This window comes from Podarcis vaucheri (genome assembly GCF_965113315.1).
Source record: "Podarcis vaucheri genome assembly, chromosome: 2".
Lineage (NCBI taxonomy): Eukaryota > Metazoa > Chordata > Lepidosauria > Squamata > Lacertidae > Podarcis > Podarcis vaucheri.
Window position 1 is genome coordinate 93,967,133 of NC_138760.1, and position 14,719 is coordinate 93,981,851.

General features: G+C 45.2%; 1 protein-coding gene across 2 annotated transcripts in view; it reads left to right on the forward strand.

Moving 5' to 3' along the window:
• Positions 1 to 515: 515 nt before the first annotated feature.
• The window catches only part of TMCC1 (transmembrane and coiled-coil domain family 1), a 112,297-nt gene continuing 98,093 nt past the window's right edge, over positions 516 to 14,719 (forward strand). The window contains exon 1 of one of the 2 annotated variants that reach the window (XM_082209776.1): positions 516 to 727. The gene's annotated coding sequence lies outside the window, so the exon portion shown is untranslated. The remainder of the gene's footprint in view (positions 728 to 14,719) is intronic. The other variant, XM_082209777.1, reaches the window with a different exon arrangement.

Below are 14,719 nucleotides of genomic sequence, written 5' to 3' on the forward strand. Positions count from 1 at the left end.
GCACGCCTTCTCAGAAATAAGGCTCACCGAGTTATAAAATGAAAAGCGATGGATGACCTAATAAATAATAATAAACGGAGAGGAGGTGGCAACGAACGTGCAATTTAGCCTCTATGTCAGAGCAAAGAAAAACAACGCGTGCGCCTCTGAAGCTGCTTACCATCTCACACACCCCCGCCCGAAAAAAAACCCTCTTTCGGACCGAGCACGTGGCTCTGGCGCGCAGCCAAGCGTGTGCCTGCTCCCTGGCAACCGTGGGAAAGAGGAAGCGCCATCCGCGCTTTCAACCTCAGAGGCCGAACCCGCCGCAGAGGCGCGAGGAAGCCCCGCCCCCTTCCCGCCAACCCTCCACCGCATCCCCAGCGTTCCAACCCTCCGCCCTCCTCCTCCAATGTCAGCAAGGAGGAGGGAGGGGGCGGGGCTAGCCGCTCGAACGGCTCCTCGCGCCGCCCCTCGAGCTACGCGCGTGACGTCAGAGAGAGAGCGAGGGTTATGTGCTTCTGTGGCTCGCGCCCGCCTCCTCCTCCTCCTTCCCCGCTTGCGCAATAACGCGGCGTCGTTGTCTTTGCCGTGAGGAGGCGGGAGGAGGGGGGGGAGAAGAGTTGGCGGCGGCGGCGGCGCTGGGAGCCCGGCTGGGATGGAGGACCAGCCGCCGCCACCACCACCACCAGAAGCAGGAGCAGCACAGGAGTCGTTGGGGCGTCGCCTCCCGCGGCTCCCACAGCCGGTAAGCGACCCTCCAGCAGCAGCAGCAGCGTCTTCCTTTTCCCGACCCTCCGCTTTTCCTCTCTTGCCGCCTCCTCTCCTCGGCCAGGGCCCAGCTGCGCTCCCCCTTCTCAGCGCCCACCCTCAGGGACGGGGTCGCGGGCGAGGAGGGTCTTAATGCACCCCCCAACCCCCACGGAGGCCGCTTTCTCCTCAGTTGGGGCCGCTTCTCGTGCTCCCCCCCTCCTCCTCCTCCTCCCTAACTGCTGCTGCCCCTTCTCGTTCCCTCAGAACTCTTTGCGGGGGGAGGGGGCTTGTTTGTTCCTCCTCCTCTTCTCTCTCTCTCTCTCTCTCTCTCTCTCTCTCTCTCCCCCCCCCCACTTCCAAAGCAGCCCTTCTCTGAGTGATCCCCGAAATTAATCGCATCCATGGGAGGAGGAAGAGACGGGCAGGGTTGGGGAAAGTCATGGGGGGGGATCAGTAGCCTCAAAGTTAGATCTCGTTCGTGGTGATGTTGGTTGCTGCTTTAAGGTTGTGGGTATACTGTATATGTGTACACGCACACATTGTGTGTGTGTGTGTGTATGCACACACACGCACCCTTGCACGCATGGGTTTTTAGGCAGGGTGCCGTTTTTAATAGTTTCTATTTTAAAGCAGACGTACGCTAAAGCGGTGCATTGTGTTTTAAACGGGCTCTTTTGATTTCCTCCCCTCTCCCACCACCTCTCCCGTGCCTTCAGATTCTGCTTTGCAGCATGCCACCATCGCAAAAGTAAACAGATTTGGGCGGCCAGGGTTGAGATTGCATCTGTGCAGGGGCCGGTTTATTTTTCAGTTGCTGGTCTGGTTTTTCGTTGCTGTTGTTGCTTTAAGTAGAATAGTGTGGGAAAGAGGGCCTCCAACACCATTTGAAGGTGCTTTTTCTCTGTAGCGTTGCCAAGGAGTGGGGTAGTGGTTAACTCAAAAAACTACGATACTGGCACAGCTGTATTCTGGTTTGCTGTGAATTATTAAAGAATTATTAGAATTATGGGACCAGGACCTGGTGTAAGTGTAGTCAGAGCTGTTGGGAGCAGTGACCATAGTGCTATTAAACTAAACATACTTGTAAATGGCCAGCTGCCAAGAAAATTCAACATGATTACTGTTGGAAACACAAGATGAGGGGGTTGGAAAAAAGGAAATTGAAAAGTCAAGGGGGTCATTTCATTCCAAAATGCTTGGAACGTGTTTAAAAATGCAATATTAGATGCTCAACTTGGGTCTGTACTGCAGATCAGGAAAGGTACTGCAAGGACCAAGAAATTGGATAGAGAAATGTTTTGTCCTGTCATAACACTAGAATTTGTGGGCATCCCATGAAGTTGAATGTTGGAAGATTCAGGACAGATAAAATAATGTACTTCATGCAGTGTGTGTAGTTAAACTATGGAACTCGCTCCTGCAGGAGGCAGTGATGTTCACCAACTAATATGACTTTCAAAGGAGTTTAGACAAATTCATGGAGAACAAGGCTATGCTCTGCCTCCGCTATCAGAGGCAGTATGCCTCTGAATACCAGTTGCTGGGAATCTGAGTCCTCCATGTGGGTTTTCGCACTGAGAAAAGGATGCCAGTCTAGCTGGGTCATTGGCCTGATCTTGCAGGTTTTTTATGTGTTCTTAGGAACAGAATTTCACATTGCATCTGAGTGGAAGGAAAGACTGTTTGTATCATGGGATGTATTATGGAACAGTTGCAGATACTGGAAAAACTCGAGTGGGAGGGATTCTTCTACAGTTGTCAGTGTCTTCTGATAGTTTGCTAACCAACAGCCTACACTGTTCCTTGCATTTGTAATCCATTAGGTGTACCATTGATGTGTAAATACGGTACTTAAAACCCTTGTTGATTCCAGTGATCATGCTAGGGGAGAGCAGAAGATCCTCCTCAAGTGCTGCTCCAGAGTAAAGTGACTTCTATTAAATTGGTTACCCTAATTCTTCCTGGTTTGTTGCTCCTTAAGCAAACCTTTCCCTTTTTAAAATAAATGTAATAATATTTCCAAGCAGAATTAGAAGTTTAATAAGTCTCTAGCATGGGAAGCTATTAAAAGAATTGGAACAGAAAATGTTACCATGGGAGACAGCTTTGAAGAAGTGATGTGGCATTCAATGATTTGGATATGGTGTACTGATTTGGTTGCTTTAGAACAGGCATGTCCAACAGGTAGATTGTGATCTACCAGTAGATCACTGGGCATCTGCGGTAGATCACTGGTTGATCATTGGCTCCCCCCAAAGAAGCTGAACAACTGTGGCTCCCCTAAAAAAAGCTCAACATTTTACCTCCTCCCTGAAAAAACTCAACAACTTTGACCTGAACCCAAAAAGGGGGTAGATCACTGCCAGTTTTTAACTGTTAGTAGATCACAGTCTCTTGGGAGTTAGCCACCCCTGCTTTAGAAGGAAATAGTTTGCACTGAGTAAAGCAACCTTGTGTTAGTCTGCATCCACACTAGGACTTTACTGTGTATATGGGTTGTTGCTCTGTGTGTGCACAAAGGTATTTATCTGTGCATGCACAGTTTTATTGTTACTTTTTAAAAATTTGCGTTTTTTATATATACTAGATCAAAGAGAAAAATGATACACCAGGGTATTTAAACAACCCAAAATGTATGGGTGTGGCCTTAACAATGATGAAATTGCTCCCCTCGTCTGTTGTTTGCCATGGGAAGCATAGGAGCCACCTCCTAAGGGGGAGGTGGGCTGGGCCTCCACAAAGTTGATGGGCATTCCCATTCAAATGGTGTGTGTGCACTGCATCATATGTTCAATTATGTGGGGCGGGGTTTAACTGGGCCCCCACAATATTTTATTCAAGTTGGCACCCTTGCTGGGGAGGAAGTTTCTCTTGGTACTAGTATTGTGGAACTTATGATATGTAATTAGTGTCAGGATAAACACAAGGCCTTAATCATTTTAGCTGTTCCTCCTATTTTGTTAATCATACAAAACTGGATGGATTTGGATTGTAAGTAATAGTGCTATATCTTCCCTGTGGCCCTAGTTGATTTTATTATCTTTTGAATGTTTTTAAATAGCTGTTTTTAACAGTCTTTTATTGTTAATCTTAAGGTTTGTTTTTGTTTTTAGTAAACCGATTAAAGGTGTGTGTTTTTTGTTTGTTTTCTACAATCAAGCAGTATATACATTTTGTGAGACTGTGTATGTGTTTCTGTGTGAGACAGCAGACTAATTAATTCAAAAGCTCAATGGTCATGTAACTGGTAATCCTCACCTTCTGCATCAGATTCTGTTTTCACTTGACTAAGCATGCATTTGTGATGTTGATCATTGCACAAGCACTTATTCATGTGCAAGGAAACACTTTAAGACTGACTGTTGTTTGCCACATCTTTATAAGAAACGGGGAATCACCCATACCCAGGTTGTTCTTATGACCTCTGAGTTTTACCTAATTGCATCCATGTGTGAGTAATTGGCCTTGCCCTTCCTCTTCCCTTTAGCCGATGGGGTGGGGGTGGGGGTGGAGCACTGGGAGAAAGGGGCAGTCCAGTTGTGTGAATGGAATGCCACTCAAGTGACATTGGATTTCACCCACTATATTTAAAAACAAAGCTTTAATTTTGGAAATCCCATTACAGCAAGGAAGCAATATTTTTTAATTCTTGTGATCAGATCTCATAGCTTACCAAATGTGCTCTTTGCGGATATCTAAAATAGTAACACTTGACAACTAGGTTAAAGTAGTGCTGTTGCTGCAACTGTTGGTTAAAGAGCCCAGAACACTTGGATAATGAGAGCGTTATATATAAATGCTTTCTTTCCTTGCCTAGGTTTTGCTTTTCTCTGGCAGAACAGAGACTAGGACAGTGAAGGGAAAAAATGGTGTGTAAATTGAATGTAATCTGACAACATTTCTTTCCTCCGAAGGAGTGCCAAAAGCCCTTAATGACACATGGTTGCATCTAAATACAAATAGCTAAAAACAAATAGCTAAAATGTAAGGAACATTGGAGATGAAATTAGTTGAATATGCACATGTGCACTGAAGCATTGCAATTCTGATATTCTGGTGCTTGCATAACTGACCTCACTTGAACTGGGCTAGACATTTCTAAAAGATTTTAAAAAGAACTCTGGCTTTCTGTACATTTAAATTCTTACAACTGCTTTTCTTGCATGGCAGGTGGTGGTGTATTGCCTTTTTAGAGCTTGAGAAGCACAGTAGATAAGTATTTTCTGCAGACAAAAGCATGTTAGGGGTGACTGAGTAATGCCTGATCCTATCACTACTATGGAATTATCAGCAAAAAGTTCATTCACTATGAGAATGAAGTTACAGGGAACAAGGCAGAGGACCTTCTCAGTAGTGGCACCCACCCTGTGGAATGCCCTCCCATCAGATGTCGAGATAAATAACTTTCAGAAGACATCTGAAGACAGACCTGTACAGTATAGGAACATTTTTAATGTTTGATGTTTTATTATGCTTTTATATTTGTTGGGAGCTGCCCAGTGTGGTTGTGCCAACCCAGTCAGATGGACTGGGTACAAATTATAAAAATTATCATCATCATCAATTACTCAGGAGCAGCTGCCACAAAACCCAGTTATTCCCCAACTGTGAACCGAGGTTACTGCAGAGCTATGGTGATTCTTCATGAATAGGGAAGTATTCATTGGAGTCCACAAGTCACCACCAGCCATTTAACCCTGTGATTCCCATATGCCCTCTGACAGTTATAAGATAGATTGTCAAATGTTCTATGTGCAGGGCTCACTTGAGATAGCTGAAAATCACTGAGGCCCACCAGTCACAAAATAGTGGTTCAAGGACAGAGTCAGTCACATAATTTTTCTTTTACATTTTTTACTCCCTACCCCAACAGGCCTTTCAAAAGTATTTTTACCTGTCAATTGTTTTTCTTACTATTCTTTCACACTCAACTTGTTACCTTATCCTTGATTCCTGCTTCTTTTATATTAACTCGCCCCTCCTATAACATCTTTCTTCTTCTCTCCCATTATGTTTACTCCCTGATGATCATGATGAATCAAAATAGCACTGGGTAGGCTGTGGCACTGATGCCAGAAGTACCACTTTTGTATCCATCTTCTGGTCTAAAGATCCAGCAGATAAATTTCCATTTTCTAGAGAGAATCTATAATCTCAGCAGGTAAAATGCCTTTTGGAAAACATATATGTTTGTAAGATGGTAGATTTTGTTCTGAGTTTCCTTTACTGTGCCTTCAGGCCTTAAAATATTGACACTACCTGTTGAGTTTTCTCAGAATAATAGACACTTCAGACCTTCATTTCTTTTACTTTGGTTCTTTTGATGCCTGTTTGTACAACTGCTTCATTGTGGCTGAATGTAGGTGAAATCATCTTTAAATATATGTTTTTTTAATCTATCTGCAATGGCTCTGCAGCTGTAATGGTGATGTCTGCTTATATTTGTGAAGCAACTTATTTTTAACCGTGTCTTCAAATGAAAGATTTATTGCAGCAAGTGTAATATGGTAGGGAAATGAATGTTCTCGCATAAGCTGCATTACTGGATCACCTAACTACAACCCTTAATGAATACTTATTTCAGGTTCTGTATCATTTGGCTGAATGATAGTAGGATCTGTATCTTAAGGCTGAGGGTATCATTTGAAGTTCCTTTGGTAGGTATTTTCTGTCCTACCTTTATTTTAACAGTTAGATGTACTTAGGTTTGAGGGTATGAGATACGTTTAACACCAGAGGTGGGCCTAGTACACTGTGTGTGGATTGGCCCCACCATGCAACAGGCAAAGGAGAATGCGAATAGGCAAATGCACATTTGCATCCTCTTCTGCAGGTGAGTCCAAGGGTCCAAAAATAAACCTGGAGCTACACACAAGTGGTGATAAGATGTGTTATTACTGCTACTACTTACAAAGTAGTAATCATAGAATCATAGAATCATAGAGTTGGAAGAGACCACAAGGGCCATCGAGTCCAACCCCCTGCCAAGCAGGAAACACCATCAGAGCACTCCTGACATATGGTTGTCAAGCCTCTGCTTAAAGACCTGCAAAGTAGGAGACTCCACCACACTCCTTGGCAGCAAATTCCACTGTCGAACAGCTCTTACTGTCAGGAAGTTCTTCCTAATGTTTAGGTGGAATCTTCTTTCTTGTAGTTTGGATCCATTGCTCCGTGTCCGCTTCTCCGGAGCAGCAGAAAACAACCTTTCTCCCTCCTCTATGTGACATCCTTTTATATATTTGACCATGGCTATCATATCACCCCTTAACCTTAATAAGTGTCAGCAGGCGAAGCTTTCCTCATACAGTGGTGCCTCACAAGACAAAATTAATTCGTTCCGCAAGTCTCTTCATCTTGCGGTTTTTTCGTCTTGCGATGCACGGTTTCCCATAGGAATGCATTGAAAATCAATTAATGCGTTCCTAGGGAAACCGCCTTCAGACCAGGTCTGGGGACAGTCTGTCCCCGGACCTCTTCTGAAGGCTGGGGGGGGGACAAGGGCTTTTCTTCCCACCCCCAGCATTTTAAAAAACCCTGGGACAGCGGAGGACTTCTCCGCTGTCCGGGGCGATCTTAAAATGCTGGCGGGCGGCATTTTAAAATCGCCCCGGACAGCGGAGGACTTCTCCACTGTCCGGGGCGATTTAAAAGCCCCTGGGAAGGCAGGCAGGGGGGACAAAGACTTTCGCCCCCTGCCCGCCTTCAGAAGGTGTCCCCGCCCCCCCGCCCCACTTCGGAACAGCTTTCCGAAGTGGGGCGGCTGGGGCAGGCGTCCACGCCCCCCCGCCCCACTTCGGAACAGCTTTCCGAAGTGGGGCGGCTGGGGCAGGCGTCCACGCCCCCCCGCCCCACTTCGGAACAGCTTTCCGAAGTGGGGCTGCTGGGGCAGGCGTCCCCGCCCCCCCGCCCCACTTCGGAACAGCTTTCCGAAGTGGGGCGGCTGGGGCAGGCGTCCCCGCCCCCCCCGCCCCACTTCGGAACAGCTTTCCGAAGTGGGGCGGCTGGGGCAGGCGTCCCCGCCCCCCCCGCCCCACTTCGGAACAGCTTTCCGAAGTGGGGCGGCTGGGGCAGGCGTCCCCGCCCCCCCGCCCCACTTCGGAACAGCTTTCCGAAGTGGGGCGGCTGGGGCAGGCGTCCCCGCCCCCCCGCCCCACTTCGGAACAGCTTTCCGAAGTGGGGCGGCTGGGGCAGGCGTCCTCGCCCCCCCCCGCCCCACTTCGGAACAGCTTTCCGAAGTGGGGCGGCTGGGGCAGGTGTCCCCGCCCCCCCCTCGGAACAGCGTTTTAAAATGCTGGGGGTCGGGAGCGAAGCGCTGCCGACCCCCAGCATTTTAAAACCTCCCCGGGACACGGGGAGATTTTAAAATGCTGGGGGTCGGCAGCTAACGCTTCGCTCCCGACCCCCAGCATTTTAAAACCTCCCCGGGACAGGGGGAGATTTTAAAATGCTGGGGGTCGGCAGCTAACGCTTCGCTCCTGACCCCCAGCATTTAAAAATCTCCCCGGGACAGAGACTTCTCTGCTGTCCCTTGGAGATTTTAAAATGCTGGGGGTCGGCAGCGAACGCTTCGCTCCCGCCCGCCAGCATTTTAAGATCGCCCGGGGCAGGCGGGGGGGAAGGCAGGCGGGGGGAGCAAAGACTTTTGCCCCCCGCCGGCCTTCAGAAGAGGTCCTCTTCTGAAGGCTGGCTGTGGGCGAAAGTCTTTGCTCCCGACCGCCAGCATTTCCCTATGGGCTTTCGTCTTGCGATGCAAGCCCATAGGGAAATTCGTCTTGCGAAGCGCCTCCAAAACAGAAAACCCTTTCGTCTTGCGGGCTTTCCGTCTTGCGAGGCATTCGTCTTGCGGGGTACCACTGTAATTTGATTTCCATAGAAAAAGCTTAACGTAATGAATTTCTGCACTGCTTTAGCACCCTAAACCATGGAAAGAACTCAAGTTTCCGGTTATGTTACTCTAGATCAGGGATGGGGAATCTTTGGCCTTCTAGATACCGCTGAACTACAGCTCCCATCAGCCCCTGCAAGAGAGGCCAGTGGTTAGGGACGACGAGAATTGTAATTTAACAACATCTGGAGGATTGGGCCACATGTGTTCACACCTGCTGAACTTTTGTCAGTTAAACTTAGGCTAGCAATACTGCACTGAGGGCAAGAGCAGACATTGTATTGCTGATCAGTCTCAGCTCTGTCCCCTAAAGGTAGTACAGCAGCAGTGGGCTATTTTTCAGGGCTGATGTAACCCACACTTTCTCAATCATAATGCGTCCCCACTCGCCCTTAGGATATGGATGTGTTAATGATGGGTTTTATTTGTATTTGTATTACCGGGTTAAAATCTCTTTTGCATAAAATCAACCCTGTGTCACAAAAATCATGACGTGCTTTTGGGTGGGCATCCTACTGCCCAGTCACAGCTACACTATAATCCTGGATCTCTCCTGTTAATTTTGGGGGGCAACAATTTCTTTTCTGCCAGTGAAGACAAAAAAAGCAGCTTTCGAGTGAATTGGGCAGTCCCTTAAAATGCACCAGGTCTTCCCTTTTCCATTGTCTTAATCTTAGAGAGAGAGAAAATTCTAGAGTGACACATGCACCAAGGAAGACAAAAAATGCTTCAAAATGAAGCCCTTCCCTGTTGAATGGAGTCATTTTGAAACCATTTTTTAGTTTTTGACGGATTATAATTATCTAAATTTCTCACTAGTATTTGCCAGTTACCTCTCTGTGTTTAGTCATTGACTAAGAACGCTGAAAGTCGGGAGCAGGCTGAACCTTAGAACACAGTTGTTTGGAATGCTTTCTGCCCATTTTGCTTTGTAACTTTTTGTTCTGAAGGTGGCTAGATCTACTTTTAGAAAAACCCAAAACCTCAGAATTTGAACCTCCACACATCACCAGTCTACAACACTGTCCCCAACTAAAATAAGCTACTGGTTGCAGTGAAGAAGAAAGCTTTTATAATGACATTATTTCTAACCCTCTGCCAAATCTGAAAGCACAATGGTGCTGCACAATGTACTTTTGTTTAAGTAAAAAGATTTTAAAAAATGAAGCTATCCATTGTAATGATGAGAGGTGTAAAATCAAGAATCAGAATCTTTATTTGTACAGAGCATTTTCTATGCCATGATATATGGCTGTTTGTTAGGAGAAGTGACGGCCTTGAAATTCTTGTCTGTAGTCTTTTGTATATCTTGCCCATGATGCTTAGTCGTATGAATTAAATACCCAGAAATGTTATTCTCTGCCTTGGTATATTTAGAGATTCTGTAAGTGTGAGATCTGTATTCAGATACATGCAAAGCCAGATAGATGCCTAATAATAATAATAATAATAAGAAGAAGAAGAAGAAGAAGAAGAAGAAGTTATACCCCACCCATCGGGCTGGGTTTCCCCAGCCACTTTGGGCAGCTTACAGCACATAAAAAATTGTAAAACATTAGACATTAAAAGTTTCGTGATAAAGGGTTATGGAATCAATCTGTCAGTCAATCAATCAGAACATACACCAAAGATGTATGAGAGCAGATGCTTAAGAGCAAGCAGTTAACATTAATGTGAAATTACACCATATTTTAAGATGGACATGCAATGTATGCATGTAGAAAACATGGAAAGGGGTCCAAGTCACAGCACTACAGCATCTGCACTGCAGTTTGAATCATGCATGTGGTACCAGTCTACAATTACTATTGAGCATGTAGTGCACAGAAAAGATAATTCTTGGAGCACTACGTGAACTACTTTTGAAAGTTCAGTACAGTGGTACCTCAGGTTACATATGCTTCAGGTTACATACGCTTCAGGTTACAGACTCTGCTAACCCAGAAATAGTACCTCGGGTTAAGAACTTTGCTTCAGGATGAGAACAGAAATTGGGCTCTGGCGGCGCGGCGGCAGCAGCAGGCCCCATTAGCTAAAGTGGTGCTTCAGGTTAAGAACAGTTTCAGGTTAAGTACAGACCTCTGGAACGAATTAAGTACTTAACCCGAGCTCCCACTGTACAGAGCTAACTTGTCCATAGCTAGATAGCAGCACAGATTTGCAAGGTTCAGGCTAAGATTCTTTGGAAGAATGCCACGCCCAGAGTGATTTCTATGAGTTGTTTTACCTTGTTCTACCATATCTTGAAGTATGCTAAGAATGCTGAAATTAATATGTGTGTGCCCCCTGTGACATTTGACAATCCTTACACTATAAATCTCTTGCTTTGACAGATCTCAGTTGGTCTGTTTTCTTATCTGTGCAGGGCTGACTTCTCACTATATAAAAGTAACTTTAGTTGCTGAGCATTGTGTTATAAATAGTTGACTGCAAACTAAAAACATAAAGAGCGGGATTTAGACGATCTTGCTTCTCTTCTCATCCTGCCATGGCAAGAGCTAGTTAGGCCCCGGTGACCAAGATTATTGGGCACATGATACTGGAGAAGGATGATCCCTGATCATTCTGCTGCTCTAAACATGAGTGAAAGCTTGCTTTCAACCACCTGGCAGGCAAAGAGGCAGCAGAAGATGGCACACAGTCTCTTGCTAGCTGTGAGCTGAAGAAGATTGTGTTATCTCCAACCTCAGTTGGGGAGAAGACCCTACGTTTTGGAGAACTGGCAGGTCCTGGTGACAGCAAACCTTTTTACTTGGCACTCATTGTCACCCCAAATTTGTTGACCTGTGGAAACGAGAAGTGCAGGAGGATGTTGAAAGCAATTTATCCCACAGAATCTTAAATACCCTTTTAGAACTTAAACCTCTTAATCTGTCAAGATTTTAAATATGCAAGGTAACTTTTAAAAAGTTGCAACATCTTCCTGAAGAGCAACCACAACAACACGACCTACAGTGGTACCTTGGTTTATGAACTTACTGTATTTTTCCGTCTATAAGATGCTCCCATGTATAAGATGCCCCCTATTTTGGGGGATCTCAGATTTAAGAAAATGGGGGGAGATGGCCCAGAGTATAAAGCACCCCCTAATTTTTGACATTTAGGAAAAAACCCTAATCTTACACATGGAAAAATATGTTAATGCGTTCCTGAAATCCATTCTTAAACCAAGGTGTGCTTTCTCTAAGCAGACCTCCCACCGCTGGTGCCCTGCTTCCGTTTGTAGACCAAGGTAAAGTTCGCAAACCGGAACACTACTTACGGTTTTGTGGAGTTAGTAAACCAAATAGTTTGTAAATAGGACTGTTTGTAAACCGAGGTACCACTGTACTTAAGCAGAGATTGAGCTTTGGTAAAATTGGTTTTGCTGCTTGGATTACGGCCCTAAATTTGAGGCAGATTTCCTTTCTGAAAGGTTAGAAAATACTGCTTTAAGGTGGGTGGTGAATTAAACCACTGCTTACAAAGTTTTTTGTAGGGCTATGCAAAGTGATATGAGATAGCAACATGATAGGAGCTTGGAGACATTTTTTGGGATGACTTGACTACCTAGAAACTGGGAAGATATTCAGCTCATGTTTTAACATGAAGTTGTCACAAACAGTAATGATTGCCATCAGGTCCACTCTAATGACATTTTGAACTTAAAATGTTCAGTAGGCATACTCTTTAGTGTCAAAACCATTTGGAAGCTGCATGGAAGATTAGTGCAGTGATACATCTACTGTTGCCCACTTGACCTTATCAAATATATTTGGAAGTACACGAAGAATATGAACTCAGGATATTTCTTGGCTAACTGACCTGGATACTTGATATTTTGCTTACTCTGCTATGCTGGTGGTTCAAGGGGGAGGTGAAGAACAGCATTTGGATTGTTTCTAAAAATGACTGACCCCCCCCCCCCAAAAAAACCCCTTGATTAATATGTACTTCTGTTACAGAGATTATGTGTTGGTAAGCTTTCCTTCCTCTGCATGGAAGGTAAGAGAATGGTGGAGGAGGGGCAGAACAATCCATCCCTCTTCCATGAGCTTGCTGGTCACCTATAACTATCAGTTCTGTTAAAGCAAGGTAGTTTTGTAAATCTCTGGGTTCTCCCAAGCACACTGAGAACCTCTTACTTTTCAATGTCCCCATCTTTGATCCAGTTCTTTTGGCACTTGCCATCTCCATTTGCTCTTGGATGGAGTAATGCACAGTAAGTTCTGCATTAGAAGGAGTGATGCATCAAATGCATTAAGAATGGAAGGAAGCAAAATTCAGCTGATAATGGTGATGCAATTTGTAAAACACCATCCTAGGTGGTTGGGAGCACCAACTGCCTGGTTGGTGCAGAGACAACCTTATACAGTGGTACCTCGGGTTAAGTACTTTATTCGTTCCAGAGGTCCGTACTTAACCTGAAACTGTTCTTAACTTGAAGCAGCACTTTAGCTAATGGGGCCTCTTCCTGCTGCTGCGCTGTTCTCATCCTGAAGCAAAGTTCTTAACCTGAAGCACTATTTCTGGGTTAGTGGAGTCTGTTACCTGAAGCATATGTAACCTGAAGCGTATGTAACCCGAGATACCACTGTATCAGTGTTTGAGGACGGGACATAGATCGCACTCCCCCTCTGAAGTTCCAATGTTAGGAAGACACTCCCTAGGATTGTCTGATTAGCCAAAGCCTACCTGACCCATTGACATGGTGAGGAGCATTTTTTAAAAAGTCTTCTTTATGCAGCTCTTAACTTCTTATTGGAGCTGTATACATGAGTTATCCTCTAATTTTACTGGTAGGGTTGCTTTAAAGCAGATCTAAACATAAGGATGTGTTATAATAATTTGAAAACTGCTGAAGAACTCTCAAGTTTGGTACAGGTATATAATTCCGGTTCCTTAGCCAACTTATTGTTAATCAGGATTGACACCTAAACCAGATCTGAAACAGTGATAAGCAACTTGCAGTGTATGTACACTTAAACAGCATGTGTGTGTCCTGTATAACTTGAATTGTTTGTCATCTTACCTTAAGAATGCACTTGGTTTAATAAAAAAGATATATTTAAACAATATTTATCATAGCCTGATATAGGGTGCTATATCAGAACTATGAAAAAGGAGTACATACTTTACTGAGAAACTTATTTTGGGGGAAGGCATTTTGTTTTTTACAGTTTCCTTAAACTTCAAAGGGGGACGCGGGTGGCGCTGTGGGTTAAAGCCTCAGCGCCTAGGGCTTGCCGATCGAAAGGTCGGCAGTTCGAATCCCCGCAGCGGGGTGCGCTCCCGCTGCTCAGTCCCAGCGCCTGCCAACCTAGCAGTTCGAAAGCACCCCCGGGTGCAAGTAGATAAATAGGTACCGCTCACCAGCGGGAAGGTAAACGGCGTTCCGTGTGCTGCGCTGGCTCGCCAGATGCAGCTTTGTCACGCTGGCCACGTGACCCGGAAGTGTCTCCGGACAGCGCTGGCCCCCGGCCAATAGATGTGAGATGGGCGCACAAACCCCAGAGTCTGTCAAGACTGGCCCGCTCGGGCAGGGGTACCTTTACCTTTACCTTTACCTAAACTTCAAAGAGTGCTTGCTCCAGTTCTTTAAGTGACATAAAATCTGCTGAGTAAACCTAGATTAATTTTTTTATGTGTGCCAACTGTAATTCTGAATGGAATAAAAGTTTTCTTCAGAAAGCCTGTTGTTAAGATTCCTATACTAGGTACTGGTTATGAAAGGCGGACATCAGATTTATTGATTCTTTCTTTAGCAGTTGCAAGTTCTTGTGACTTCCAAATGCCTTACTGTGATGAAAAAGCCAGGGTCCTGTAGTTGGCATAGTTTCTTTAGCCATCACCTGTTTTGTACTGCTGGATGCAAAAACTGTTGTCTCTCATCTATATACAGTAAAATTAATCAGACCACATTTCTGCTTTTGAGTTGTGGTTGAAATGGTTTGCTAGCTGCCTCATGGCTGCGTATGTCAATGCTATCTTTCTTCCACATCACAGGTAGGAAATTGCTCTAAAATAGAGTATTGATCAACTTTTTTTTATAAGAAGACTGGAGCCAACTGTTCTCAAGGGAACACATGAACAGAACAGCATCACTCTGAAACAAGTAGT